Source organism: Amblyomma maculatum, chromosome 1 (genome assembly GCF_055883805.1).
Source record: "Amblyomma maculatum isolate TAMU_Amacu chromosome 1, ASM5588380v1, whole genome shotgun sequence".
Classification (NCBI taxonomy): Eukaryota; Metazoa; Arthropoda; class Arachnida; order Ixodida; family Ixodidae; genus Amblyomma; species Amblyomma maculatum.
In genome coordinates this window covers 81,318,304-81,345,578 of record NC_139344.1, presented here as the reverse complement: position 1 = coordinate 81,345,578, position 27,275 = coordinate 81,318,304, and the positions used below count along the sequence as shown (strand labels likewise).

Genomic DNA, 27,275 nt, shown 5'->3' with positions numbered 1-27,275 from the left:
CTTGAAGCCGTATCGTCACGAATCCAGTGTACGCACGCAGGAATTCCTCGGCAGTTTTTTAAAGTCAATGGTCGATTGGAAGACTCGGACGCCGACTCGCGAAAAGCTGTACTTAGCGAGCGACGCTTCCAAGAGGGGGCAAGTAACGCGGCAGAGGTGGCATACCTTTAGGAATTCACAAGCGGAACCCTATTCTTTCAAAAGTGCTAAACGCCGGTCACTGCACATGTAGGCAGCGCACGGGAAGACGTTTCACACTTAAAGGTTGCGTCAGTGAAGCTACTTCGTTAGTCCGTCTCGGAAACTCGTCTTTGTCTTTCTATCTCTTTCCAGTGTTTACCTCATTCAACGTTCCCTTTCGCAGTGCTTTAGCGTGTAAGGAGTTTCAGAAGCATGCTAGAAAACTTAAAACAAAAAAATGAAGAAAAAATACTAATGCTGTACGTAGCAGTCATCCAAGAACCAATGGTTAAGTACCAAAGCTGCGTTACGTTCCCTTACGCAGGCACTTCTGTCGACGCAGGCTCGTTCTTTTTTTTTTTTTCTTCTGAAGCGCAGCTGCGCTGCAAATATAACAAGTTTAGGCCGGAAATAAGTCGTATTTCGGTACATTGTCCTGCAAATCTGTATAGCTTTTTCGTTCGTACACAAAGGGAGCGTTATTTGATCGCTTTGTTTATTTAGCAGATGTCGTAGATGTTCGATTCGCACGCTAACGATTTATCAGGAACCAGGTGATTAATCGATTACTTCTGTATTTTTCCCCGCCGCAGTGGTACAGTGGCCAATTGATGTGGGGATGTGGGGTCGAATCCATGCCACGATGGCCGCTTTTCAATGAAAATGAAAAGCAAGGCGCCCGTGTGCTGTGCGATGTCAGAGCACGTTAAAGAAGCTCTGATAGTCGAAATTTCCGAAGCCCTTCGCTACGTCGTGTCTCACAGCTTGAGTCGTTTTGGGACGTTACATGAAATCAAATTCGAGTTTGAGTATTCCGAGTTTGCGTCGTTTTCTCCCTGACCTCAAGTCATCTGATTGATGGAAACGCCGGGACCTGCAGCTTCGTTTCCGGTTCCGGCGTGCCCACCAACCAGTTAAGGGCGGACGCGGAGATAGCGACACTTCTAAAAAGGACGTAAACTTGGCATAAAGGCCCAGGTCTTTCTATTTTTTTTTTTAATAACGCTCTGCGCATGTTTATAACCACACCGTCCTGGCCGCCGCACGTGTTCTTCCACAGACGGCGTTTTCTCGACCAACGAAATGCGCACGTGTACCCAGCACGCACCTGCCTCAAGCCAGTACACGCGGTCTGAACACGTGCGACTGGGCTAGTCGAAGCTCCCTAAAGCAAGTCAAGAGGCTATTGTGAATGGATCTATAATGACCCCTCCCGGTCACATTCCTTTCTATAGTTGGGCAAAAAGACTCCCTGAAAAAGCCCAGAGAGTCTCAAGCCTTGTCTATGCATAAACTGGACAGAATGCGGGATGAGTTAATTATTCAAGAGAAATGGCGAGTTTTGAATCGGAGACGCGTGACTGCACTGTAAAAAAAAAAAAAAAAAAAAAAAAAAAAATGTGTGTGAAATTAAAGGTACTTTTAAAGAAAATTTCAATCCCCCGACATAGAATATCTGTTCTACTTCATTGACCGAAATACGTTCACGACAGAAACAGTAATTCTGTTTTTTTTAGCCGAAACCCTGATTGGAAGGCAAACAATCGGATACATTTTTGTCCCCTGTTGTATTTTCTACCGAAAACTGATTTTTACTTGAATAGTAGGTAAATGCCGAATAGAAAGCGAAATGGTATGACAGCCCCGAAGGCGCTGTCCGACGATCGCCTGCGTGACAATTTCGATTCGAAAGAAGATAACTACTGGCGCCTCATTGAGGTTCGTTGTTGGTTGGCTCTCTGCTACAGCAATATCTGTTACGCATTTTTCCACTTGCCTTTTTCGGTGGCTGGACAACGCCTGTCACACGGCCAGCTTTATGGGTGCCATCGAGTATTGCCGATATTCATGAGGTGGAGTTTGCAAGCCTTTCGCCTTAAGAATTGTGTTCATTGCACACATTGGCGCTTAACGCAATTTTATTGTTACATGCAGAAAAACATGTGAAATGAAAGACGAGTAAAAAAGGTGTATTTACATTATTCTTCTAACCGGGACAGAAAAACTACAGAAAAATGAATAAAAAAAAAAACAAAGCGCCGTATACCAGAAAATGTTTGTCAATTTACAAAACTTTTTAACAGCAGTAAACAGAAAAAACTGTAAAATCACAAAAAAAATTAAAAACAAAACATAGCAGAACAGAAAATTTCTGGCAGGACAGCTGCCAGAAATTTTCTGCATTTTTCAACAAAATTTTTTTAGTGCGGTCTGCTACTCTCTTCCTCTGCGTTTTTGCCCTTTCCTTTTAAAAGGGGACCTGACTCGAGGTTTGTCGGTTTCATGCGAACCCCCTGTGAGCTTTTAAAAAGGCAGTCCATCGTCACGAACACGTTCGAAAAATGCCTGAATATCTTTTGAGTACTCATAAATAACGTGCCTTTATTATATATACTTATTTTCCTGACGGACGGAAGTAAGAAGCAGCCGCCACCCTGTGGGCAACCATTTTCTGGCCATTTGACCTACAACATCCAGGCCCTGTCCTGTTTTCACGAAGCTTGCATCCATCTACTTTGCCACTTTCGACGTCCAGGGGAACGATTTTCAGCTCCGCATACTCGAAACTGCTTTCATATACTTTCTTTTTTGTCTGCTTCGCCTGCCAGCTTTGGCGCGTCATGTTTAGTCGCATTCCATTTTGCGGTCGAAAATGAATTTGCCACTCTAAGTACAAGTGGTCTGCGCCCGCCAGCATTGCCATCAACAATAGGTGTTGCGCCCATGCTGAAAATAGGAAATAAGGCTGAAATGTTGGCAAGACAACTGAAAGGCGCTTGCACATTCGTTCTCCCGGCTTTCTGCGTATTCGCTTCTTGTGCCCGCATTCTGTCCAATGGGGGGGGGGGGGGGGGGGGTCATTCCATGCGATACGTTCCACAACCGAAACGTGATCACCGCCGAATGTTTGTAGGAAAAAGAAAATGGGCGTGTTGGATGTGACTGTGCGAAAACCTCTCCCATTTTCATCCAATTAACCCGGTACTCTACTAGCTGCATCCGCTTGACTCCTGCAAACTTCTTAACCTGCCCGCCTGACTTTCTGCCGCCCCTTGCAACGCTTTCCTTCGCTTGGAATCCAAATGGTTACACTTAACCATCGGTTATCCTGTGTTCGCACTATATGCCCTACCCATGCCCATTTCTTCTTAATTTCCACTCGAATGTCATTAGCTTGAGTTATTTCCTTGACCCACTCAGTCGAATGGGACTATGTGTGAACACTGAACAGTTTTAAGTAAAAATATTGTTCTCAAGGAAAATTTGTGCCCACATAAGCGCTCTTTGAAGTGTCCTAGAAGAGGCGAGTTTGGTTCAAGGCAAAGATTTTAAATCATAAGTGTGTAAAACGGTGCAATGAGAAATATTATTTTATTATATTTCGGTTGGTGTTGTTCTTTGATGAATTCCATAAATGACTGAATGTAAAAAAAAAAAAGAGAAAAAAAAAAATCCGTTCGCGTCTTGTTCCTTCAGTATAAGGGCAAAAATGTGTCGTTTCTGTCACTTTTTACATTACCCTCCGCAGTGGTTCAGCCAAATCGAACTTTTCAAGCTTTTACATGCTGCTGCAGTTTTGCAAAAATAATTCTCAATTGTTAACCTAAGTATTTTTGAAAACAATACGTTCCAAACTTCGAAAAAAGTATTTTTTCTTATATTCCGGCCTAATAGGAAACAAAAGGGCTTCCAGGTAAAAATACTTCAGATAGCTCATTACACATGTAAACATTTTAGCTTCTAATCTAGTTCATATTCTAGTGAATAAATATTTTTTCATGCGAAAATGTTTTTTGATACCCATAACCAACCACACCGGCAGTTATTGCCGAACTGCGACTTCATTGCATAACATGCACATACCGCCGCCTCTTTTTCTGATCCGCATAAGCACTCTGGAGCTTTACGAAGCGAACTTGTGGCTGTGGCGCTTCCCATCAGTATAAATGCATAGATAGCGATACGGGAGCTCGGACGCTGAGGCGTGTCGACACAGAATCGGCGTGAGCCTTTAGAATCGGCAATTGGGGAGCAACTTTGCTTCATTTTATCTGACGCGGCAGCTGAAGGATTCCCCTCCTCTATGACAGCTTTTACAGACAGTGCTTCAGAGAGTTTCCGGACCCTTATAGCAAGCTGTTATTGCATACATACTGGATGTATTTTCAAAATTTTGTCTCCTGCACTTTCCTGTTCTCATCTAGGCATCCCGCCGCAGTGGCGCAGTGATTAGGGCGCTCGACTACTGGGCCCAAAGGATGCGGGATCGAATACCGGCCGCGGAGGCTGCTTTTCGCTAGGCGCGAAAAGCAAGACGCCCACGTGCTCTGCGCGCGATGGCAGTGCACGTTAGGAAACCCCAGGTGGTCGAAATTTTCGGAACCGTCCACTACTCTGACAGCCGCAGTCGCTTTGGGACGTTCAAACCCATAAATCAAGCCAAATCAATTATTCACAAATGTTCAACTTTTAAACGCTTCAATCGTTAGTGTCGCGTAAGAGTTTATGCCCGTTTCTTCAGTTAAATTTTTTGAGTGTTTGAAGACTGTGCGATCTCAGCATGAACCCTTGAAATTGTTGTGGGTCCGAATTGGATGAACTGTCGCATTCCTATGACTGCGATGCCATGGCAAAGTGGAAAGCCAGCTATTTTGTTTCATATATATTTTAGAACTCGGCAGCGAGATTACTATAGTTATGTGTATCATTTCTGGCCGAGGCAAACGCCCCCCTTCTGATTTATGGCCGTAATCATATGGCTTTCGCAAGCTTGCTGATTTGCCAAATTTCAGTGTGCCGCCGACAGTGCCCAATATGCTTTGGCGGTCCGAAGTCGCGAGGAAATCTTATGCTGCTAATAAATTCTTGTTCTCCTCTTATTAGCAGCGGTTCAAGAAGTTTTTGTTCAAGAACAAAATTTCCTCGCATAAAATCTCCTGCATGAAAGGCTGACCGATGATGTGTTTGATGAGCCATCTGAAATATCTTGAAATGAAAACAATGAAAAAAAAAAAAAAGATCACTTTTTGGCAGGATTGGAACATATTGTTTTGAAAAGTGTCTCGTCTAATTAGCAGTATAAGACTTTTTCATGAATTACAGCGAAACGTAAAATCAGAAAAAAAAAAAAGTTTCGTCTGAAACATTACCGCATAAAATGTAAAGAATTTCCAAAAGCGCCTCATCTTTTTAATGTTTAGTAAACCAAAAAAACTCGAAAATTTATTATTCCGTTCATGGAGAGAACAGTGGAAGTAAAATATTCTGAAACAATAATTCGCCTTCAGTCAAATTTCGCTTCTTCGCGGAAAATCCGAAGAGAACTTACGAGAGCAAAACATTCTCCTCGAGGGAAATAGAACTTGTCCTGTTCGCTTTGGCGTCTGGGACGTTTCGTGTGGAAAGACCCTTTGTCGGAATTACGTGCTCCGATGTGCAGCATTCCTGGTCTTGTTTTCCAAGTGATCCCCTCGTCGCGGGGTTCGTTTGGTTGAAAAGCAACAGGAGAGGAGATCAGGGGACGGAAAGGAGCGCGCAAGGAGACAGGGAGGGAGGGGGCAGCGGGCTGCCCAAAACTGGTCCCGCGCTGACGCAGCGCGTACGGACGGCTTCGACGACTGGAAACTTGAGTAAAACTTGTTGCTGGGCTAGTTGGAGCATTTTCTTCGGTAACAATGCCGCTCACTCGTTTCTCAACATTTGTGCCTGGCCTCTGCCTCTGTTGTGTTTATTTTGCGCTAACTTGTTACTACTGGAAACCACTGCTAACCTTCGCCGGTGAGCCCAGCAGCGGCAGTACTGTCGAACCCACCGAGAAACTCAAAAGGGCAGAAGAAAAAAAAAAAATGAAGATAGGAAGGACCACGGAGAACAGGTTTTCCGTCTGCCCTTTCCCTCCCTCGGGTCCCCTTCTTCCTTCTCCTCTGGGCCTTGCCGACCAGTGGCATAATCGGGAGTGGCTCGGCCCTGCCTTTGCATTTGAAAGGAAAGCTTCGCGCCTCCTCGCCCCCGCGCGCGTTTGCACGAATGTGCCTAGCGAACCCCATGGAATGGCTGCGCCGAACAGCAGAGGCTTATCTTCTTATAGGCGCTACAGAAAAAGCTGACCTCCGGGGGATCTACGCACAATGGCGACGTCGCAGGGCATGCAGCCGAATCTCCTCGTTTCGCCGGAGAACTGACCACGAGAGACGCCAGGCACGAATGTCGTCGAGAACAGTGGGCGATATTGCCGCTTTAGCGCCGACGTTGTAGGGCGGATTTCTAATCACTTTTTGTCTTGCAGGATCTATCCGAGTGCATATCTCTCTCTCTCTCTCTCTCTCTCTCTCTCTCTCTCTATATATATATATATATATATATATATATATATATACTGTAATCATTTTGTGATTGAAGGATAAAATATTAGAAAGTAATTTTCCTACTTTTTTTCTTATAGGTACATATTCACTACGTAACTTGAATAAGCTTCCGCAGGAGAAGAGCTGAAGTAGGCACCTCTTGGGGACATTTATTACCGACGACGAAAGCCCTGCCAGTGGAGCGATTGGCGAGGTGCTTGAAATTGGTGACCAGGTTACTTCCACGGGTTACGTCGTCGCTGTTATTCCGTGGATAATTACGGTCGACTTTGTTATAAATCCCTACGCTGTCTCACTGGCCGTTCTGAAATGGACCTTCTTCCTAGTAGCGCACCCCTCCACCGGCCGCCAGGCGAAACAAGTTTGACGGGACGGCTTACCGAGGCTCGCTCGCGTATTTTCAGCAGAAATTTGTTCATAATATTGGGGTGGACTTATTTTCCAAGTAGTCGAGTCTGTGCAGGGAGACGCCTGAGTCATCTGATGTAAGGGACCTTGCCCAGCATTTGCTCAACTTATTCCATGACAACTGAACGCTGGCGAATATGGGGCAGTTTTCTCTCTTGAGGCAAGCTAGAGGAGGCGGGGACAATGCAATGCCTGCATTTCCGAGGGCCTACTATCAAGGGTCGTCGTTTCGTGAAAAAGCACGTGCAGCCTTTCTGGTTTTAGTGCACGCTAAGAACCTTCGGGGTTTTTGATTGCCCGATCCCACCCCGACGACGTTCCTCATAAGCGGCGTGACGGGTGTCTCCTGCTTTCTCCGTCCCGCATTGCAGCGAGCACCGCAGCTTAGGCGAGACAACTCATTGAGCGCTGCAGTGGTTATTAGAGCGCGGGTAAAATTTTCGATATTGCTGATATTGACGCGAGATAGCCAAAATGTGTTGAACCACAGCGCCGAGAGAAATTGCGTTTTCTTAATTCTAAAAACTGACATGGTAATTGATGACGGCCGGGTAGAGGTCTGTAATTCAAACCAGGTACTTAACTGTAATAGCTAAGAAGTTATTTATCAGAATTTGGTTAACTATATTAATAGTTACTATCCGTGATCATTTTTCTGATGGCCGCCAGCACTGGTGTTATTGAGACAGGTACTAGTAGCACAGGCGAACAGCAAGAAGTCGAATACAGCGTTTAGTTCGCCTCTTTCTTTCTGTCCGCATTAGCGCCACTGCTACCTGTCTCAACGGATTACCAACAGCCCAACAAAAATCTATAATAGGGCTGCAGAAGACATGTCTTGTTAAAAAGCCCTTATTTGAAAACAGCTGACCGCCTTCCCTGAAATATATATATATATATATATATATATATATATATATATATATATATATATATATATATATATATATATATATTTCTGTGGGTTAAAGTGGGCGAAGTCCTGGTGGGTTGGGTGGCGGCTATGTTGAACGAGCAACTGTGGCCGTTGGAGTGCTAAGACGAACCAGCACCCACCAGCCCGATCGCAGAGCGGTGTGCGCTTGTACAAGGTGCGCGAGACGCCACCAGCGAAGGCGAAAGTTTGGCACCGAGGTCAAGGAAGGGTGCGAATCACGCGACAGCGACCGAAGAGTTCCAATGGGGGCGCCCTCTGACCGGGAGTACGCGAACCGCTTTTCGGCGGCGGGGGTCGTCTCTCGGTAGGAGAGGAGGTGGCTACCTTCTTTCCCGCGTTGTTTGCAATCCCTCGCCCCGAAACGCGCGCTCGAGAGTCACGAGAGGAGCGGGCCCACAACGCGCCCTTCTCCCTCTCGCGCTGGACGGCCCCGCCGCTGCTCTGGCGCTCTTCTTGCCTCCGCCAGTTGCCTCCTTTGTTGCCCCAGCGTCGTCGACAGCGGCCCGTGTGGACACGCGTGTGCGATAGCGTCGTCGCGTTGTTAGGGGTTCCTCGTCGTGCGATGTGCACAGTTTTCACCATTGGGGCTTGACACACGCTCCGGGACGTCCTGCCGGTTTTCCATCGTCGAAGCCACGCGACCGCTATGGCGGACGCCGGCCAGTTCCCCGGCGGATAGTTCTGTGACGCAGGTGAGTCGCACCGGTTGTAGTGGCGCACATGGCGGCCTGCCCGTGACCGTCACATGCGGACATGCCGGCCGGCACTCGTCCCGAACGCGGTGCGCGACGACGCATCTGTGCGCGCAGCGTCACGATGACGCGGTGTTACTCGCGCCTTGCATGATCACCTCCTCTCCGTGCAGCGATTATCGCATCACGTCGGCGTTTGAAGCGTGCCTTTTTTGGTTTCTTTGCGCAGAGATTAGTTCGAGACATGATCTGCGCAATGCAACGAAGGAGGCACGCTTCGCGCGAAAGCCGCGGGCATGCTGCCTCACTCTACGGATGTATTGTTTTTACTGTGCTGTGAAAATGTACGCGGAGTGCTTGACCGTTCACAGAAGCTGGAATTCTTCCGATGCCTGTTTGTGTGCGCGTGTTTTCCGAATTATGGCAGTGTATGGTGAACGGCGTCTGTTTGCCCGCATGTTTGCATGCCTTCTCTCACTTAACACTGCATGGAAATCTCAAGCACGTGGTCCTAGCTACAGTTAGCTCTCGATACTGCGTTCAGGTAGTGGGGTCTGGCTGTTACAGTAATGTTTGTCATTGAAAGGCATATATGTCAGCGTTACCTGCCATCAACGTACCATTTCATTCCATATGTGGACTAGTTGCTTGAATATTCAGGGAATTTCCAGTTTTTCAGGCGCAAACTGAGCTGCTGCTCCTTATTTACCTGCTTGTTTGGAATTGTGGAAGCTGTTGGTGTCAGCGTAAACCAGCGTGTTGGAGAACTGTCATCCTTTGAAGAAGAGTTGGAGAGTCAACAGCTCACAAGTAAAAAATAATGCCTACTCTGCAGGGATATAACTGCCACGACCCCATTCGTACTCCGTACATTTCCAAGTTCATGAACTAGCAGATATCCACGTGTGCCACGTGGCAGGAGCTGTATGACGAGTGTGCAGACCTGGCGGCATAATGGCGGACTCGTTAATGGATAGCGAAGCATTTCGGGCGTCGTTGAGGGCGGGAAAATGGTCGCCTCTTTGGAAGAAATGTCACAATATCTGCATAATGCTCACTGGTCTCCGCCCTGCTGCCATCGTTTTCCTTTTACATTTCGGTGCCTTACCGCAACGTGACATATAGTAAACTCTCGAATGCGCCGGATGCTAGCGCAAGAGAGAGCCCTGGGCATAAGCTGGACTGGTTAGCAGGACGTTGACCTCCAGTACCAGTAGTTTTCATGGAATCATCACAAAGCAAGATAACAGGAAATAATTGTCTAACTCCAAATGTAGGCAATCCGCACTGCTAATTGCTGCCTCTTTCGTCACGATAAACGCCTGTATTGACGTGGCCCAGTCAGCTGTCGTACGTTACGCGGGGTTTCTACACAGGGCGCAAAGTCATGTCAGAACGCTCGCAGGTGGCGTGTACACTCATAGGTAGGGCATCTTAGCATAGGGAAGAAGGCAGGTGTAAAATGCTCGCTAAAGTGTATACGCGGTGCAGCGATTGCCGCGGCAAACTTCGTATCACGTTGACGCTCTGTTTTTGCACAAGGCGCATGTCCTTACGTCCTGCCCGTTTCGATGTACGCCGCAGGACAGCTCTTTCGAATCGAAATTGTCGCAGTCATTTTATTTCGGCGTAGGTGGCTCTGGGAATGGCAATTACATTAGTAATAATAATAACAAAAAAAAAAATGCGCCGGCATATTGCGCGGCTTCTATCATTTGTATGCATGCCGGTTGTGCTGGCTGACGAGAAAGGGTGTGAAATCTTGTTTCGCTGTCGTCGTGGCTAGGAAGACTGCCGGTCTCTCTCCCCATACCTTGACGTCTGGCGGCAGGTGTTTCGGCCGAGCGAGAAAGCCAGGTCAGCCGACTTGGCAGCCGGTGAAAAGCGCCGGGGTGCACTGCCAAAGCGCTGCATTTAGACGACCATTTTTACACCCGCCAAGGTCGTTCCTAAACTGGCACCGAAGGAAGACGCTCGTCTTGTGCGAGAAAGCATAAACGCGCTAGCTGGGTGGATTACCGTCGTCCGCTGTTGCCCGAGCGCGACTTGATTCAGCTGTGCGTTATTGTGCATGGCAGCTGGTGCAGGCATCGCCGGTTTTTCTGTCCAGACTCGGCGATACCGCTATTACTCTGCGAACTCGGTTTTCAAGTTTTTTCCTGCCTGCATTTGTGGGGGGCCAGGAGTATGGCGCGGTGTCTCAATGGATATCTACTCCTATCAGGGGTGCGCATGTCGTCGGATCGAATCCCCATCGCACACTAACGTCCAACTGGATGGATGACAATAGGAAGATGGGGGCTAAATGCTAAGCGAAATGGTTATGGGACCACCTTTCGAAAGTAAGGTTGCATCACAAATTTGATGCGCAATCGGATGCGTATTTTCTTGACTCGGGCTACGGCGAGTTCTTTTGTGTGTCTGTGTAACTCCCTTCTCAGCTGCCGCACCATGCTGGTAGGCGACGACGTAATGAGAATCGGCCAACGCTCTTGGGTGTAGGGGTTTCCTTTGAGGGAAAAAAATCCTTTAGATGTTCAGCTCTGGTTTGTGCTTAAATTATTAATTATAATATAACGTACAACATTAATAGGCGCGTTATAGTGCTGCATGAGCCAAATTGGCAATTTGCATCTTTAATGTTCGGCATTTTTCGGTATTTGCTACTGCGTTTCTTTATTTTATAAACTTCTGAATTGGTCGAGAAGGACGTTCGACACATCGTGGCGACATCATAGTCTTTGTTACCAAATCGTCGAAGGTCGTCGACGTATTGAACTCTGGCTGCAGCAGCGAATAGCTGCCCCGAGAGTACGGATCTTGCTCTTTCCATAGTCCAAACAGCAGGCGTTCCGAGAGTCGTGAGATCAATGAGTGGTAGAAATTCGGCTTAAGCTTGCATTCACTATTGTCAGTTGCTATTACTTTTTCAAATACCGTCATTCCTTCAGTTAAACGCGTGCACATTGTGTCCCTGCGGCTGTTATCCATTGTGACATCTAAGTGCTTGTGGCGAGTCAGACTTACGCGTCAGTTTTGAAGCTCACTAGCCGTGTTTACATAAATGCGACAGCTAGCGCATCGCACCCGGTTACTAGCATATCGCATTAATGCTCCAGGCAGGGATGGATCGAGAGGGGTAAGTCGACTTTCTCCGTGCATGTAAACCCGGTCGCATCGCATTACGGAAAAGATGGCGGTGTCCGGCGAAGCGGCGGCCGCTCGCCTCACCAGCAATTCGTCGTTGCCACTCCACTGCGTCTCGCGTTCGCTGCAAACGAGTGGCTAACGAAGCTGTTAATTTGGCTGAAGATGCCCGCACCACGCAATTCTGGCGGCAAAACGCCTCAAATTTTAAGATAGCTTCTGGAATCGAACAGGTGAAAGGCTTAGTAAGCGTTGTCGGGCGCCATGGACTGAAAGCGCGGGATGTTCAAATCCCTTCAGGTTGGATAAACAAAGGCGAAGAAGTATTTAATTTCGCTTCATACGCTGTTCAGGTATTTATTACAGTTCCAATTTTATTCTGGTATGTATAAAATAAATATTAAATGAATTCGAAAAATTTCCAACCTGTTGCCACTAATGCTTTCTATATGCGACACCACAGCGCTAGAGATGATGCGCTACTGTCGCCTTCATGTAAACACGGCTACTGGTTCGCACAAAGGAATCGCGAGGCAGCACTGTGATTGTCCTGTTTCGTGTCTGGCCAAGCAGACCGCCGTTGGCACAGATCTAGATACGTTGACACCTTAGCCTTTGGAACATTGTTTCAAACGCTAGACATTCATTTCGGAATTTGACACTTGTTTCATTTTCCTTGGTTACCATTTGCATCATGTCTCGTCATGTAGTTGGCTTTGTGTTTGTCCCTTTTTCTATGCAACAGGTGTGCTGCCTTCATCATTACGTGATGAGGTAAAAGTTGTAGATTTCTGCCACTTTTTTTTTTTTTTTTTTTTTTTTTAGCGAAAAGTGACTGAATAGTTTGGTTTCTGTGGTCTAACGACCTATAGCGAGATGAGTTAGATGGGACGCCGCAGTGAAGGGCGCCGGGAAATAACCTGCACTGCTATCGTATAGTGTGAGTGAGTGAATAAACTTTATTGAATTAAGACTTTGTTTAATGACGTGCGGAACATGTTAACATTCCTAAACTGGGGCTGCTTTCCCATCGAGTATGCACTCCTGCGGATGTGCGGAATGCATGGGAATCCAGCAGTCAGCGCTGAAATTTCCTTGACCGACAGGTTGGCAGAGCTCGAAGAGGAGTGGTGGTGGCACCACTGTCCACCGTTGTCGGCGCGTCCTCCATTCACAGTAGCGCGCGTGCTCCGCGCTGAGAAAAACGCCGGTAACGTCTGCGCAACGCGGCGGCTGCTGTGGCGAAGCCGGATCCGGCCTTGCCTTACGCTTCGCTTCGTAAAGACACGCAACGATGCAATGCTGGTCGTACGTTGCTTTGCGTGTGCACTTTTTTTTTTTTTTTTTTTTTTTTTCAGCGTGCTGAGGGAAGTTGAAAGAGAAAACAAAAAGAGCAGCGACAAAAGTGAGGGAGTCTCTGTAACGACGCGAGTGCCATGTCCGCCTCTGCGGCCGACTCGATTCGGCGAAATGCTCCGGTGCCCTTCCCTCTCCACCGGTCGGCTGCCGTGCTCCAAAACCTGGCGCGCAGCATTCTTCTGCACGTGGTAGCAGCCTGGAACGCTGCTGCCGTGGTGGGCCAAGCAAACAGCTAAAGTGTCGATTTAAGGAGTGTGAAAATGCTGTATCGTTTGTCCGCCTCTGGAAGCCAGATCTCTCTCGCCCGCCGACTGCTTTTCTCCTTTCCCGGCTGTAGCTAGCTACTTCGCCAGTCTTACTACGGCAGCTACCTTGCGCGTCAGTTTGCTTCGCTGGCCGAGGCGTTCGCTGCACCTTGTGTTTCTTTGCCGGCGTTTCGGCTTTATTTGTCGTTTTTTCTTTTCGCGTGGAGCTATTTATTATTTCAACTTCGTAATGATATAGTTCGCAGCCGAAAAGTTCCTTAGCGCTTTTCCTGTCATGCTTGGATACCGTGCCATTGTGCTGGCTTACTGACCTCTTGCGATTCCACGGCCGTTGGACGTGTTCGCTTGCCCCGTCGTGCAGTGGGCCTTTTACCAGTAACGTCCTGCACATGCGGGAAACATCCTTTGCTAACATTTTTGCCGATTATGGCGGGCCGAAATGAGAGAGGGGGAAGGGGCGCGGGGGGGGGGGGGGGTGCTTTTCTGGGAACGACGTTTATCCGATCACCGATGCGAACTGCTGAAAAATACGGTGCAGTGATGGCATATTCTTTAACCTTAGCTCATGCATGCTCGGGCCCTTTGTCGCACTACAGATAAATAAAGTGCGCGAAAGGTTGTGCACTGATGACTCGAGCTTCTCTGCACTGGCTAGGAGAAGCCAGCCCTGCAAAATCGGCGCACGGCACCCTTGTAAACGAACTTTCGCAGGAAATATGCGAAGGAGCCACACTTACTAGGCCCCGCAAAGGTAGTCAATTACACTAGTCTATAGCGCTCGCAGAGTGTCATGAGTAAGAAATAAGACGAAACTTTAAAGCAGCTATTTGCTTTCACTGGAAAAACTCGCACACGCGGACAGGTGATTACTCTTATGGACAGCAGAGGCACACGCTTGTTGCCAAGTGCAAATAATCCTCGACGATATTTGACTGCATTTGCTCGGCATGAGACTACTTCCGCTACTGAGAAAAGTCCATTCTGCCCGCTGCTAACTACCCCGCAAGCTGTGGCGTGCTCTACGGACCCTTTGTATGCTACCATGGGTTCTGTCCACGTGCTTTTCTGTTGTCTGGTTGATGGCAATCTCTGCTACAATATAATGGTTGTGACTTCGTAGAAGCGCCTTCCTTGACACGCTAGAGCTTATTTCTTTCTTTAAGTGCCCTGTTAGCTCTGTTCAAAGTTGCAATTCAGGCAGATCCTTCTATTCTTCCTGTCCTTGAGTGTGCCATGGCTGGTAATTCGCCCAGTCCATGGATATTTTCCTTAGTGGTGCACCCTTCCGAGCCCCTGGGCGTACTAAAGCGTCCCACGCTGGCCCCACTCTCGCTTCTTTTCCGCGAAAACTCGTTTTCATTGTCGGGTGATGTTTATTTTCGACCAGTGGCGAAGAGCACTGCTGGCTTGCGTTAGAGAAGGCCCGAAAAATTTGAGAACACTGAATGCACGAAAAGGCCGCATTTCATCGCTGCCTAAGGTGCGGGCCAATCACTGAAGGCTGCACTGTGCGGGTCCCAGCGGAAGGGTAACTCACTCCCTTCAGTTCAAACTTCGAGGCGGCAGTGCGAAGCAATTACGCTTTGTCCAAATCTCCATATTCAGCAAACTATTTTGGGCGGTTGTATTTTCTCATTGCTTCTCCTAATTCGTTTAATCCCTTACTCATAGAAATGTGGAGGTGAATCGCATTGTACAGCACGTGCGGGAGCTACGCACGTGTTTGTGTAAGCCTACACTGTACTCCCTCCATTATTTCCCACAAGTGGTCCGGTAATTTGTCTTGTATACAAGGAACTAAATATAATGGGTTTGCAAAGATTATTCCAGAGAGAGAACGAGTATTGAAAAGGAAACACTTGACTGGCCTCTACTCTCTTACTCTACCTTTCTGTTCTTTCCCCCTATAAAAGGGGACCAAAATTGTATACTTGGTCTCCCAAGATATCTGCAGCACTGAAAGGCGGAGGAGCCCTTGCAATTGTGCTCCTAAGTGCCTCTCCCCCTTGGGCACTATAATGAAGAGGTGTGCTCCTACTGTCGCCCCCTCCAATTTGGGGGGCCAGAGGCGCGTAGAAGCGCAATTGCCTATTGTAGTGCTCATGAGCCTGATTGTACCCGGTGTCTCTGCAAACATCTGCTGCAAACATCTTGTGAGAGGAAGTATAGAGTCCTTATAAACCTGCAAATGCTGTTCTAGAAAAAGCATCAGGACAGTGTTAAAATGACTATATCATATTTTCTGCAAGTAAGAACCGGTTTTAATTATACACTTTAAGCTGGGGTGTTCAGGATGGCTCACGATGTTGCGTGCTCTGTAAACAGCGTGAACACGGTAAATTCAGTTGACCGTGCCGCAGCGCCCGTCAGCGACCGTGTGCTCGTTGGCGCCACCTAGGGTCATTAGGTCAAAGCACATGAACTCTGGGCTAAAAAAAGAAAATATATTTAATTATTGCTGAGATGAATAGTCGTTGTGCCTGCCTTTTTCATTACAAAAAGAAAACCTACACACACGAGGAATGGAAAGCGCCGACAAAGCGCACGAAGATGTATGTCGTTGCTAGAGCATTGCCGGACCGTAATTATCGTTCGGCCTAGGCCCGGCTGCCTTTTGCGTTGTCCGGCCCGGCTTCTCCGATGCAATCTCTGCCCGAGGAAACTCTCGTTTTTATTAACTTACTGACAGCGAAGAAATTAGAAGCGTCAAAACGCATGCTGAGAGCAAGTGCATCCAACGTTCCACTCGCAGCCTTAGTTTGGGTCTGGCAAAAATTGTAATATCATCTATTCCTGGTTTATACACAAGTTCCCTGTTAATATGTTGTGAGCTTTAATTATTCTCAGTCAGCAACATTTATCAGAGACCGTAATTTCGTTGATTTCTGCTGCTAATGTGTTTTATAGTCAAAATGTTAATTGTGCCATGCTTCTGTGCCCGAGAATACGCGATCGACTCCCGGCTGCGGCGGCCGCTTCTCGTTGGCGGCGGAAAGCAAGGCGTCCGTGTGCTATGCGATGTCAGTGCGCGTTACAGAACCCCAGGTGGTCGAAATTTGCGGAGCCCTCAGAATTGTTCTCTCACAGAATATTTGTCTGGGGGTTTTCGTGCTTTCCCGCTCTGCCTCTGGGTGTCTAAATACATTAAGCGGTTGAGAATGCGAGATGATTGCAAAAGGTAGACAGCAGATGAACTTCAGGAAACCGGAATGGTATATTTGAGTTTCCTCTTCAGGTGACCCGGAGAGAAAATGCCTTGTTGATGACGCAATCGGGGTTTGTGATACCTTGGTAGTTCTTACTCGCAAACGTTTGTTGAGGACTGGCAAGGTTATCTATTTATTTACATTAAATAAAATACGATGAAAACAGGAAGGATAAAACTATTTACGCACTGCCTAAACCGTTGCTCACATGAATTTAGCCCACGGCTCAAACTAGATGCGTGCTTTTAAACCCTCCTTGTCCTCCCATAGCGGGACCGCAACCAATAGGAAACAAACGGCATTGCAGTCACTACATTGCTGTCATCCCATATTCGTCCTAGCACCCATCTTCTTTTCCACACATGGGCGTACGAGACAAACGTATGCAGTGGGACCAGTCACTTCAAGATGTTCTGGTCAGCGGTTGTTTACAAAATAAAAAAATAAAGCGTCCTTACTCTTACGCTGCCTGCAGCTCAGACAACCCTCGGCGCCACACACACGTCGCCCACCGTAGACATGCTTCTGCAAAATGTGTGGCACATGCGCTTTCGAACAATGCGGTTATTGCAAAGAGCTGCGCGCAGAGAAGGCATTGGCGACAGGAAGGGCAAAAGGGGGGAAACCGGATCCTTTAGCGGCGGCACTGTCGACAACAATACAGCCGCCGCCGAACCTCCGTCGGGCGGCCCTTGACGACAAGTGCTCCCACAAGAAGACCCTAGGTGTGCCACGAAATATCAAAACAGGTGGATGTCACCTGTCTTGCATTCCATACACAGGACCGCATGACACCCAGAAAAACTCAACGAACAGCGCGCACACACACATTTTTTCTTTCCTTTTTCTTCTTTTCTTTTTTTTTTTTTTTTTCAAGTAAAGCCCGATTTAACTCTGTTTTTGCATCCCGCTTGTTCCTAAAGCCCAATTTTTGCCGTTTTCTGGAACTGTGCCCACATAACTTGTTGAAAGCTCGTATGAAAGCAGCAAAGCAGAAAGATACTTTTTGATAAAGAGGTTCTTCATGCGGAGGCAGTCTTAATGAGGAATACACTCAAGCCACTTTAAAATGTCCAGAAGACGCTTGGAACTTCTTATTCCAAGCTTCGATCACCGCGTAAACGTCAAGCTACAACAGACTAAGAGTTTCCACGATGATCGGTAATAGAGATCGAGCAAAAGGTGTTTTGTCTGTTACCTAAGAGCAGTGACACATTAGTAAAAACTTGTTGTGAACAGTTTTGCGCCAAAATCTCCACAAAATGGAGCTGCACTCCAGAAGCGGCTGCTGAGTCGGTCGTTGCTCCTGCTGAGTCGCGAGGAGTTTAACCAATGCTTGCTGGAAGCAAGCCCCACAAATGAAAGTGTTGAAGTGAGGGACTTTTGGAACGTTGCAGCTGTGCGCTACCCCAGGCTAGCAAATGCAGCGCTGACATCGTTGTATCTATAGCTAATGCCAGCTGTGACGTTGAGCGAACTTCCTCTCAGCTAAGATAGCTCCAGAGACCAGACAGGATGGAAACCGAAGTGTTGCGCATGCTGATTATTTTTTATGTTAATAAGGGCGTGTAAAACGTCGATGACCATGCTCACGTGAATACATTGTTTCTTGTCCAAAAACTGACCGTTGCACAACACTGAAAGCAATAATTACGTCAAAAATGCCCAATTATAAAACACTTTCTTGAAAGCAACCAAAAACATAACCCTAATCGTTACCCAACATTAGGAGAAGTGGAATTAATTATTTGTTTGCAAATTTAACCTGATAAAACCCGAATTTTGGAGTGTTTCCACGAAAAACCCGATTTCTCCCCTATTATAAAGATGAAAAATAGCGCCCGATTTTTACCCCCGAATTTGAAAAAGAAATATATATAATACCTGAAAGCGAATAACCCTATATATATTTAAATAGAGAGAGGGGAAATAAATAGAGGAAATGTATATATATATATATATATATATATATATATATATATATATATATATATATATATATATATATATATATATATATATATATATATATATAGGCGCGTTGTTTTTCCTCCCGCTTTGCATTTAATGCTCGTTGTTCCAATAATCACCATAAGACAAAATTCCTGTAAATGTCAACAGTATAATAATAATAAAATAAACCTTTGCCTTGCACTCGTAGACTGTTCGCTCCTTTAAATATATATATATATATATATATATATATATATATATATATATATATATATATATATATATATACACACACGCACACCTCGCTGAGGTGGTTACGGCGCTCGACTACTGTTCCCAAGAGTGCGGGATCGAATCCCGGCCTCGGCGGCCGCCGCTTTTCGATGGAGGCGTAAAGCAAGGCGTCGTATGCTGTGCAATGTCAGTGCACGTTAAAGAACGCCAGGTGGTCGAAATTTCCGGAGCCCTCCACTATGGCGTCTCTCATAGCTTAAGTCGCTGTGGGACGTTAAACCCCCCAAACCACATTATATATATATATATATATATATATATATATATATATATATATATATCGGTGTTTGTGTGTGTGGTTTTATATTTGCATATTTGTTTTGCTGTCCACATTGTTAATTTTCTCTCTACATCCCTAACATGTCATATGACATTACCGTGTATTCACTGGAAAACCAGTCAACCTCACAATTTCCAACTTAACTGATACTGGCACCGGCAAAACTTATTTCGGTGTAATGCCAAGGGTGTTGTAGTGCGCTGCGACGTACCTACATTCCAGCCAATCCGTGGCGGCTGACAAAGCGCACCGGCGCGGCGCGAGTATGCACTTTGTGGTCGGAGCGAGGGGTCAGCTAGCTTTCCGCATCCCTGAAGGATGGAGAGCAAACGCGCGGAAGGTCCGTCGCGAGCGCCCTCCTCGGGGTCCGCGCGCTAACCCGATCAGCAGACGCCTCGGGCATGGCCTCGGGGACCGCTGATTGCAGTACGTGCGAGTGGGCGAGCGACGTGCTCTGCATGGCGCTATGTTCTCCGCCGCCCTCGGTGCTGAGTCACAGTGCGGGGGCAGGGCAACTGCGCATGCGCCCCTTGAACACGAGGGTCCTTCTACGCGGTCACTGGCAGCACGTTCTCGTTGCAAGTTCCGCCGACGGGTGCGAGCTGTGCCTCAGTAACGCCGTCGCTCGCAGCTGTGCAAGCAGTGCACGCAGCACCGACGAGTGCCGCCGCGCGTGGCACGGCGACTAGCTTGGCGCGGTCAGTGGCGGCGCCATCTGCGTGCCGCTGACACGCATATCCGCGCGCACGCCGGAGTTCATGGACGGACGCGGCCCGGTCATCACGGAACGGCGCAGCCATTGGGCCGTTCGTGACCGAGCAGACCTTCAGCGGCCAGACACGCCGCATAGCAGCGTGCATCCGCCTTCGCTGCTGTAGACCCATTACGAGATGGGGAGGGGATAGTTTCCACTGCATGCCGCCATCTTTGTTCGCTGCCTGTCTTTCTTTGTCTGGGCCCGGTGGTAATCGAATCAAACCTTCTCACCGCATACGAGTGGCCACCCCGCTGGCCGCACATCAGGCTGGGCTTCCCTACGAGATCTGCGTTTGTCAGCAGCGGAAGAGCGTCGGCCCGTTCGAGTCTGGGGCCACTAATAAAAGCTCTTGCTTGCACAGTGGAAGCGGTAACCTGCAAGTAGCTCGTTAACAGCGACTCGCAGGTGGGCAGCATTGCACATTTTTGGTTCTCTCAGACGTTTCGCTTCGAAGAGAAGGTTTTGGCGAAACTTTGGCTTCCTTTATGCAGTCGTCCGATTTGTGAGCCGCATTCATGGGTCGTTTTCTTTTTCCGCCTAGAACTGGCCCATTTCGCGACACATTGACCCGGCTTTTTGAATTTTAGCTTGTGTGCTCCCTTCTAGTAGCAGTCCTCTTATCAAGAACGATTCGAAGATTTGCTTGAGTGCTGCAGCCATAGAGAAAGAGATTGCGCCCGCGATTGGCAGTACCGTCGCACGACTTTGCCACTTGGGCGGCTGAGCCGCTGGCTCCTCCGAGAGCCGGGAGAGATGGTCGCCGCTGCTCACCGCATCCGGCGGTGGCCTACGGCGCTCGATGCGTTGCCGCTCTGCTCAGCAGCGTGACTCACCTCGGGGCTGCTGCTGATGCACGCGCATGGCATATTCAGGCTCCACCCCGTTCGCCTCTCGCTCCGCAGCCTGGCATGGCTGCCTGACACGGTGAAAAATGACTCGTGATTCCAAATTCTGTTGCCCGCATCTCTCCCTTCCCCCTTTTTATTATTATTATTTTTTTTTTGCTACTTGTTTTGCTCGTGCCGTTTTCGTCGGTCGCATTTGGAAGAGACAAGAAGGTGACTCGGCTGTAGTGTATGTACCCTTGCTGCGGAGCGTGTTGTTTCCCTCCGGGCTTCGTCGTGGGGGCATGCTAACGGCGTGTCGCGATCGACGCTTCGCCGACCCTTAGGTGCGAGAGCGTCTGGCAGCACGCCCCTTTTGCGTTGCCCATCTCGGTCAGTGTTGCGCTAAAATTTGTCAGCCCGTTGTAGTAGATTGCCACGTGAGTTTGACAGTCTCCCCCACTATATATATGTCGACCGAAAAACGCAGCAAAGTTGATGGAACGAGCTCGAATCATCGTTTAAAAAAAAAAAGAAGAAAAAAAAAAAAAACCCCAGCGTCTATCTGCGCATTCTCGTCGGTGGGATTCCTGCTTTTCTGCCATAACTTTTTTTGTCGCCCGCTGCCTCCTGAGTGCACTTAGTGGCAACCGCCTTTCAGGTAAACGCAAGCCAAGCCCTCGAAAGGGAACGTCTCCCAGTGTGTTCTCCAGGTTTTTGCTGTTTACATACCAACGTGTTTACAGCGTCCCTTCCACGCTGTGTATTTACAACTATCTCCATACTGCACAGTGGCGTGAAGCGCGAAATCGAACGTGGAGAGGGCGAAGGCGGGAGATGGTGCACCAATGCAGAATGGAAAATCCACACTTGCGAGGATTATTAGCGTCAGATACAACTTCCTTTTGGCCCTTTGGAGCTGTCTCGACGCTCTCCGTGACGAAAGGGAAAATGAAAGCAATGCAACCCAAGCGAAGAAGCTAATTTAGATCCAAGAAACCGTGCGCGCACTAACACAGCCGGACAAGTGGTATGCGGTAGAGTTCAGTGTCGCAAGGATAGCGCTGGCAGGTGGAGCCACGTCGTACAAGTAAACTTGGCGCGAATTTTAAATGCACCCAGGAAATGCACACTACGCTTCCAGAGTATGAAACGAAAACGATCTGCGACGTGGGTGAAAATTGGAAATTAAACAAGCTGGAAACAAAAAAAAAAGGGGGCATGCGAATGTAAATTAGATAGCTCCTGCCTTCATGCGATCTGATCTCATGTGGTCACCCGCCGACCAATCTGTGCCCATTTTGCCATGACGCCAATGCAAAGCGGCTCGCTTGATAGGGCACTCTCCGGTGTATCTTCCTTTGCGTTGCATGACCTGTCGTCAGAGCTTGTTACGCTAGCGGGCTCTTTGCGCATGCAGATTAGAACTCTTTTGTGATTGACATATGCATCTGAACAGGAATACGCAATGAAGAGACGTGCAGCGCACGTCATTTTCAAAAATTCAGCCCATGTCTCGCTCGCTGTCGACGCGGCTTCTCGCGTACGCTCGCAACGTGGTCGCACCGATGGCCTGCTTCTCCTTCGTCCTTTCAGAGGTTATCCAGCCTTCGCAGAAAGTGTACTGCGATCAAGCCGGGAGGTGCGAAGCTCATTTGTCTTGTGACCTGCGAAGAAAGCGAGCGCCCCCGAGGGCGTGCAACTCTTCTTCAGGTGCGAGGAGGCTATGCCCCCCCTCCTCTCTGGGTGACCTTGCCCGCGGCGGGAGGTCTGTGACATTCCACGCATCATTGTGGCCGCCGCAGCTGCGTGCGGCCGGGCCCACGTGAAGCCCGTCGGGAGAGGGCAGCGGCGCCGTGCTGGCCCCAGAATGACCCGTTGCCACGGTTACCACCAAGAGGGACGAGCGGCGTTTCCCGTTCTCTGACGCCGACGGGGAGGGCGCGCCCTCTTGGGCACAGCGGTCTCTCGTTGCTTGTCCCTCTTGCGATGAGGACGTCCTGTGGCCCGTCTCTTTCTTCCTGCGCGTCAAGTTGGCCGGATGGCGCTTCATCCGCGCCTGCCATCATTGCAACGCAAGCGAACGGGCTTTGGGGGGCGTGCTGCTGGGCGCTCTTGCCCACGGCACGGCTTAAGACCCGGCTACTCAATGGACCTGTACACGGTGAAATGAGTCCATTGACTTTGCCGCCGTTTCTGAGGGACGTTTAATCGAATGTAGCAGCAAGCCGCGACGATGGACCGGATACGGTATCTACCTTCCTAAACTGGACAACTGGCAAGGAATCAGCGTTGTAGCAGTTTATCTTCTCGATGACGACCTACAATTGCACGTGCCCTCAAACCTGACGCTTTGTGGCCCGGACCTCTTAGCAGAGCTTATTTGTCACGGGGCGCCGAGTCTCCTAGGGGATCGTGCACACAGTAGTAGTGTAGCGCTACGCAGAAAACGAAACTGGCGCGTTCTCTTGTCGCAGCATTTTGTGCAGTGTAAGCAAAGTATTCCAAGCCGTCTTTGTCGCATAAAAAAAAAAAAAAATCCGCAAGGGTAAACAACGTAGCGCATGCAGGTAAACCTTGGGCGAAGGCTGCCGCCAAACGGAGCGGTGAGCCCGGCGCAAGTCAGGCGCCGTTCGGGGTTATTTTCTTACCTCGGGTTTATTTAGTCTGTCTCTCGCTCGCTGCGCTGGCTTTTGGGGCTTGTTGGTTGCTGCTATCTCTGGTAGGTCGCGACAGATGACGGCGGACGCTGCTGTGCCCGTAAGTCGCGAATGAGCGACGGCACCTTTTTTTTCTCCTAGGCCATGGTGTGGTCTTGCGGCGCTGTTGACGCGTCCCCCTGAGTGACGAGGTGTGCAAGTTTTCCATCTCTGCAGGAAAGAATGCTTTCGCTGTCGGCGCGCAATTTACAACGCAAAAGTTCGGTGAGTGAAATATATCGGCACCTGGATATTTAGGCGCTTGGTTAGCCCGGCCTGTGCTCTAGCGACTGACTGCTGTCGTACGATGCGGCTTAACCACTCTGGAACGGCGCGTGAAAATTTGCTTTTTTTCCCTGGGGTGTTTTTACAGTGTAGCGCGCTGAGGCCCTCTGGGTGCCAGCATCCGAGTCTCGTCAAAGTCGTCTGCCGATGGGCTACGTAGAGACGGACGGCCATGCGCGTGTTGGAGTCTGCTACACACATTCTCGAGCGTTAAAGACGCGTGAACTCTGCCACTGACCCTAGGGACCGGGCTTTCCGAACGGATTAGCTACCTGGGTAACCGTTGGTTGCTTTGTGGCGCCTTCGAAAGCATGATTAATTTGCCTACTTTGTGGATCTTGGTACTTCTGTTTTGTCGTCCGACCGAAAGACGCCTAGAATACCTGTGCCATCATGACAGGGCTTCGTGAACGCCCAGACTTTTTTTTTTTTTTTGCCCGGGTAGGACGAGGCGACTACATCCGTTCCGGTTTGTTTTTCCAATTTTCTCTTTTGTTCGGCTTTCTTGCAGTGGCAGCGTTTGGCCATGTTGTTTGTCCATTCTACATTGTGTGCATCCGTCTTTCGATGTTCTCGCCTCTCAAGTGCTTTGCGGTCCTGTACTCTTTTTTCTAGCTCCGTCATGCTTAAAAACGCATGCGTAGCCGTTACAAAGCGCGTAGGCACCATCGCCACCATACGCGCTGCTCATGCGAGACACGTGGTGCATCATGTATCCTTGGAACTCTTCACAGACGAGAACCGGGGGTTTGGTGTTGAGCGTGCGTGGCTCAAGTGCTCTTTCTTCTCGATCCTTTTCGCCCTTAAGAGAGAAGTATTCCCAATGTGTGTCACAGACGACGGGGTGGGCAGTAAGCGCGCAAATGTCTTGCGCGTCTTCCTCAGGTGTGCCCACATGTCGGGAGAGGGTGGGGGGAGGCTGTAACCTAGTCTTCCTCTTCTTTCCTCCGTCACTCATCTTTCCTTCCTTTCCGCCCGGGGCACGCATCTGCACAGCGTTGAAGGCGACGCGCTGGGAGGACAGAAAGCGAGATCGAGTTTCAGAACGAACGTTCTCTGTTCGCGTTCTGTTTTCTTTTTTTATTGTTATTAGGTTTTCTTTCTGTCCAACGTACTTGAAGCAACGAAAAAGCGAAGGAAATTGAGAAGGAATCCGTTAAGATGTTTATCCACCGCCAGCGAAGCCACGCGGTCGTCGTTTGGGTGCCGTCCCTGTCTGTACCCCTCTTTCTCACCGTTCTCTTTTTTTTTTTCTTCTTCTTTTCTCAAAATTCGCGTGTTTCTCTTGTGTGTCGCGCTTTTGACTTCCGGTTGCAGGCATCACCGCCTGTCTGTCTGCTGTCTCCTCAGTGGCCTTCGCTGGCACTCTCTGCAGGAGGTGCTGCGCCGGCTTCGCTTCTCTCTCCCGTTAAGCCCCCCTCACAGCCGCCTCTCTTGTACACTTTTTCTTTTGTTGCGCATCTTTGCTCTTCTTTCTCCGACAGGAGGGTAGTCGTTCGCTCTGTGCGCTTTTGGCTGCCCTAATGCGCGCAGTTCACATCGGTGCTTTGCTGGTCTGGCGCCGGCGAGCCGGAAGAGCACCCCCCCCCCCCCCCCCCCCCCTCATCTCCCCTTGTGCTCCTTTAACCTCTCGCCCGATCAGACGGAATTTCGTGAAAGCATAGTCGCGACGCGAAACGGAACGACCACCATATGGCACATGTTGGCTTCGTCTCTGCGATAACGGATTCGCTCTCGGGCGTTGCGTAGAAGTATGTACACTGCTGCGTCGCTCGGAGTTCCCATCGGAACTCGCCGAGAACTGCTCCGTGTGTTCTGTCTGCGCACGTGCGGCCTATGAGAGTGAGCCGAGGGTTTTTCTCTAGTTGCGGTTAAACTGCGCCCCGTCTCGTCGTAGTATGTCCCGGTCACTACCAAGTGCCGCGGTTGTCTCTCTGGTGTTAATAAAACTCTGGGCTTAGATAGGTTATGTGAGACCTTGAGGTGCGGTGCCTTCTGGTGCCAAGCCTCCTCCCATCTGACAACGGCACGGACCTATGCTCGACGCTATTCGTCGAAACAGCCGGACACCCGGTCACGCACCTCTTTTAGCGTGCTGACTTAACGAAGCCAACAGACGTGGTGGTGGAATGAGTACCCTTTTCTTTCCTCGACAATTTGCGACGATCGCTCGGAACGAGCCCTGACGTTGACGGCGGCGGCAGCGAGCGCGGCTTCGTACGTTTGAATAAGATCGCATTTATCACTCGCGACGCGTCACGCGAGATGCAGAGGGGCATTATGCTAACGTTACCAGATTTCGCGCTGTGATGAAAAATTATCACTGCGCTCTTTCGCTCTCCCGTTGTTCTCGGGCGCAGCTAGGTACTGTGCAGCGCCAACAGTTTTCTCTTTGGGCTATGGGGAGGGGATGGGAACGAAGGGGGGCTGCAGTTTTTCGCATCGAAGGGAGCCCCTCCCTTTTCAATGCATGCCTAATGGTGTGTCGGCCTCTCTCTCTCTCTCTCTTTTTTTTTTTTTTTTTGAGCCGGTTCACTACCAAATCTTCCCGGCGCTCTCTCCATTGTGGAAGCTGTCCCCCCGCCCTATTCATCCCGAGTCGGGAACCAACAGGCCAGGTGGACGGGGCCTAGGCTTCATGCAGAGCTCTCGGGCTCCGCCATTATAGCTCGCAGCAGCAGCTGATTTAGCCGGCTTTTGCTCGCGGCGTATATCTTGCTCTTGTCGAGCCCCCCCCCCCCCCCCCCCCCCCCCTACACACACATACACACACTCGTCGCTTGCTGTGCGCATTTTTACTTTGGGCCTCGTTGGCGCCGCTGCCTTAGGCCCCACCGCTATGATCCCTCCACCCGCCCTTTCCCTCGCCTACCTCGTTGCGCCTGTTGTGCCTGGCACAGACAACGCGTGCGAGCAAAATCGATGCCGTGACGTAAAGTTTTATGTTTTCGCGCAGAAAAGACGAGCGCCGCCAGAAAGGAACACAAGGAGGAACCTTAGTGCGGCAAAACAGAAGGGATTGGCGCTTTCAATAGCGCGCCTAACGGTTTGCCGGCGAGTGTGTACTTGGTGGAGATTTGACGCGCAGGCACCGCTCCTCTCTCGTTCGGGCGGCGGTCAGGGGGTCGTAAAAACGGAAGGCAGTGTACCAAGCACGCGTCGTAGCCACCAACCTTACACGGTGGGAAAGGAGTTGCGTGGACGACGGTGCGACGCATCACGTGCGCGGCCATTGCGGCTTGTGCTCGAGTCGTTGCGGACTTGTTGCACAGACGCACGACGAACAAGAGAGGCTGCCGCCGCTTTATTCTGTACTACGGATCGCTGCCTAGCCAGGGTAGGATCGCCGTTTCGCTTCAGGTGTCAGCCCGCGTATGCGAGTTACCACTTGCGTTCCGAGAGCGTAACACAGTTGCGGCGTCGTTTCTTCCTGCTGGCCGCGCACCTTCTCTGCTGCTGTGATATTTGCACGGGAAGCATCTTGCTTACCACCTCAAATCTTTCACCGTCTCTGGGTATGAAAGTCTGCAAAGTAATACGCGCATGTTACTGTCAGACGTGATTTTTGTTTTTTAGTTGCGTTTTGGGCGAGTTAGAATGCATTATCAGGTAAGTGTTCACCT

The 27,275-nt window shown here is 49.3% G+C and overlaps 1 protein-coding gene across 4 annotated transcripts in view; it reads left to right on the top strand.

Moving 5' to 3' along the window:
* Tet (Ten-Eleven Translocation (TET) family protein) overlaps nucleotides 1–27,275 on the top strand; it is a 213,772-nt gene that overhangs the window by 51,409 nt on the left and 135,088 nt on the right. The window contains exon 1 of one of the 4 annotated variants that reach the window (XM_084588458.1): nucleotides 8,252–8,582. The exons of the other annotated variants lie outside the window; for them this stretch is intronic. The gene's annotated coding sequence lies outside the window, so the exon portion shown is untranslated. Of the gene's footprint in view, nucleotides 1–8,251; nucleotides 8,583–27,275 lie in introns of those variants that run through there. 4 annotated transcript variants of the gene reach the window in all.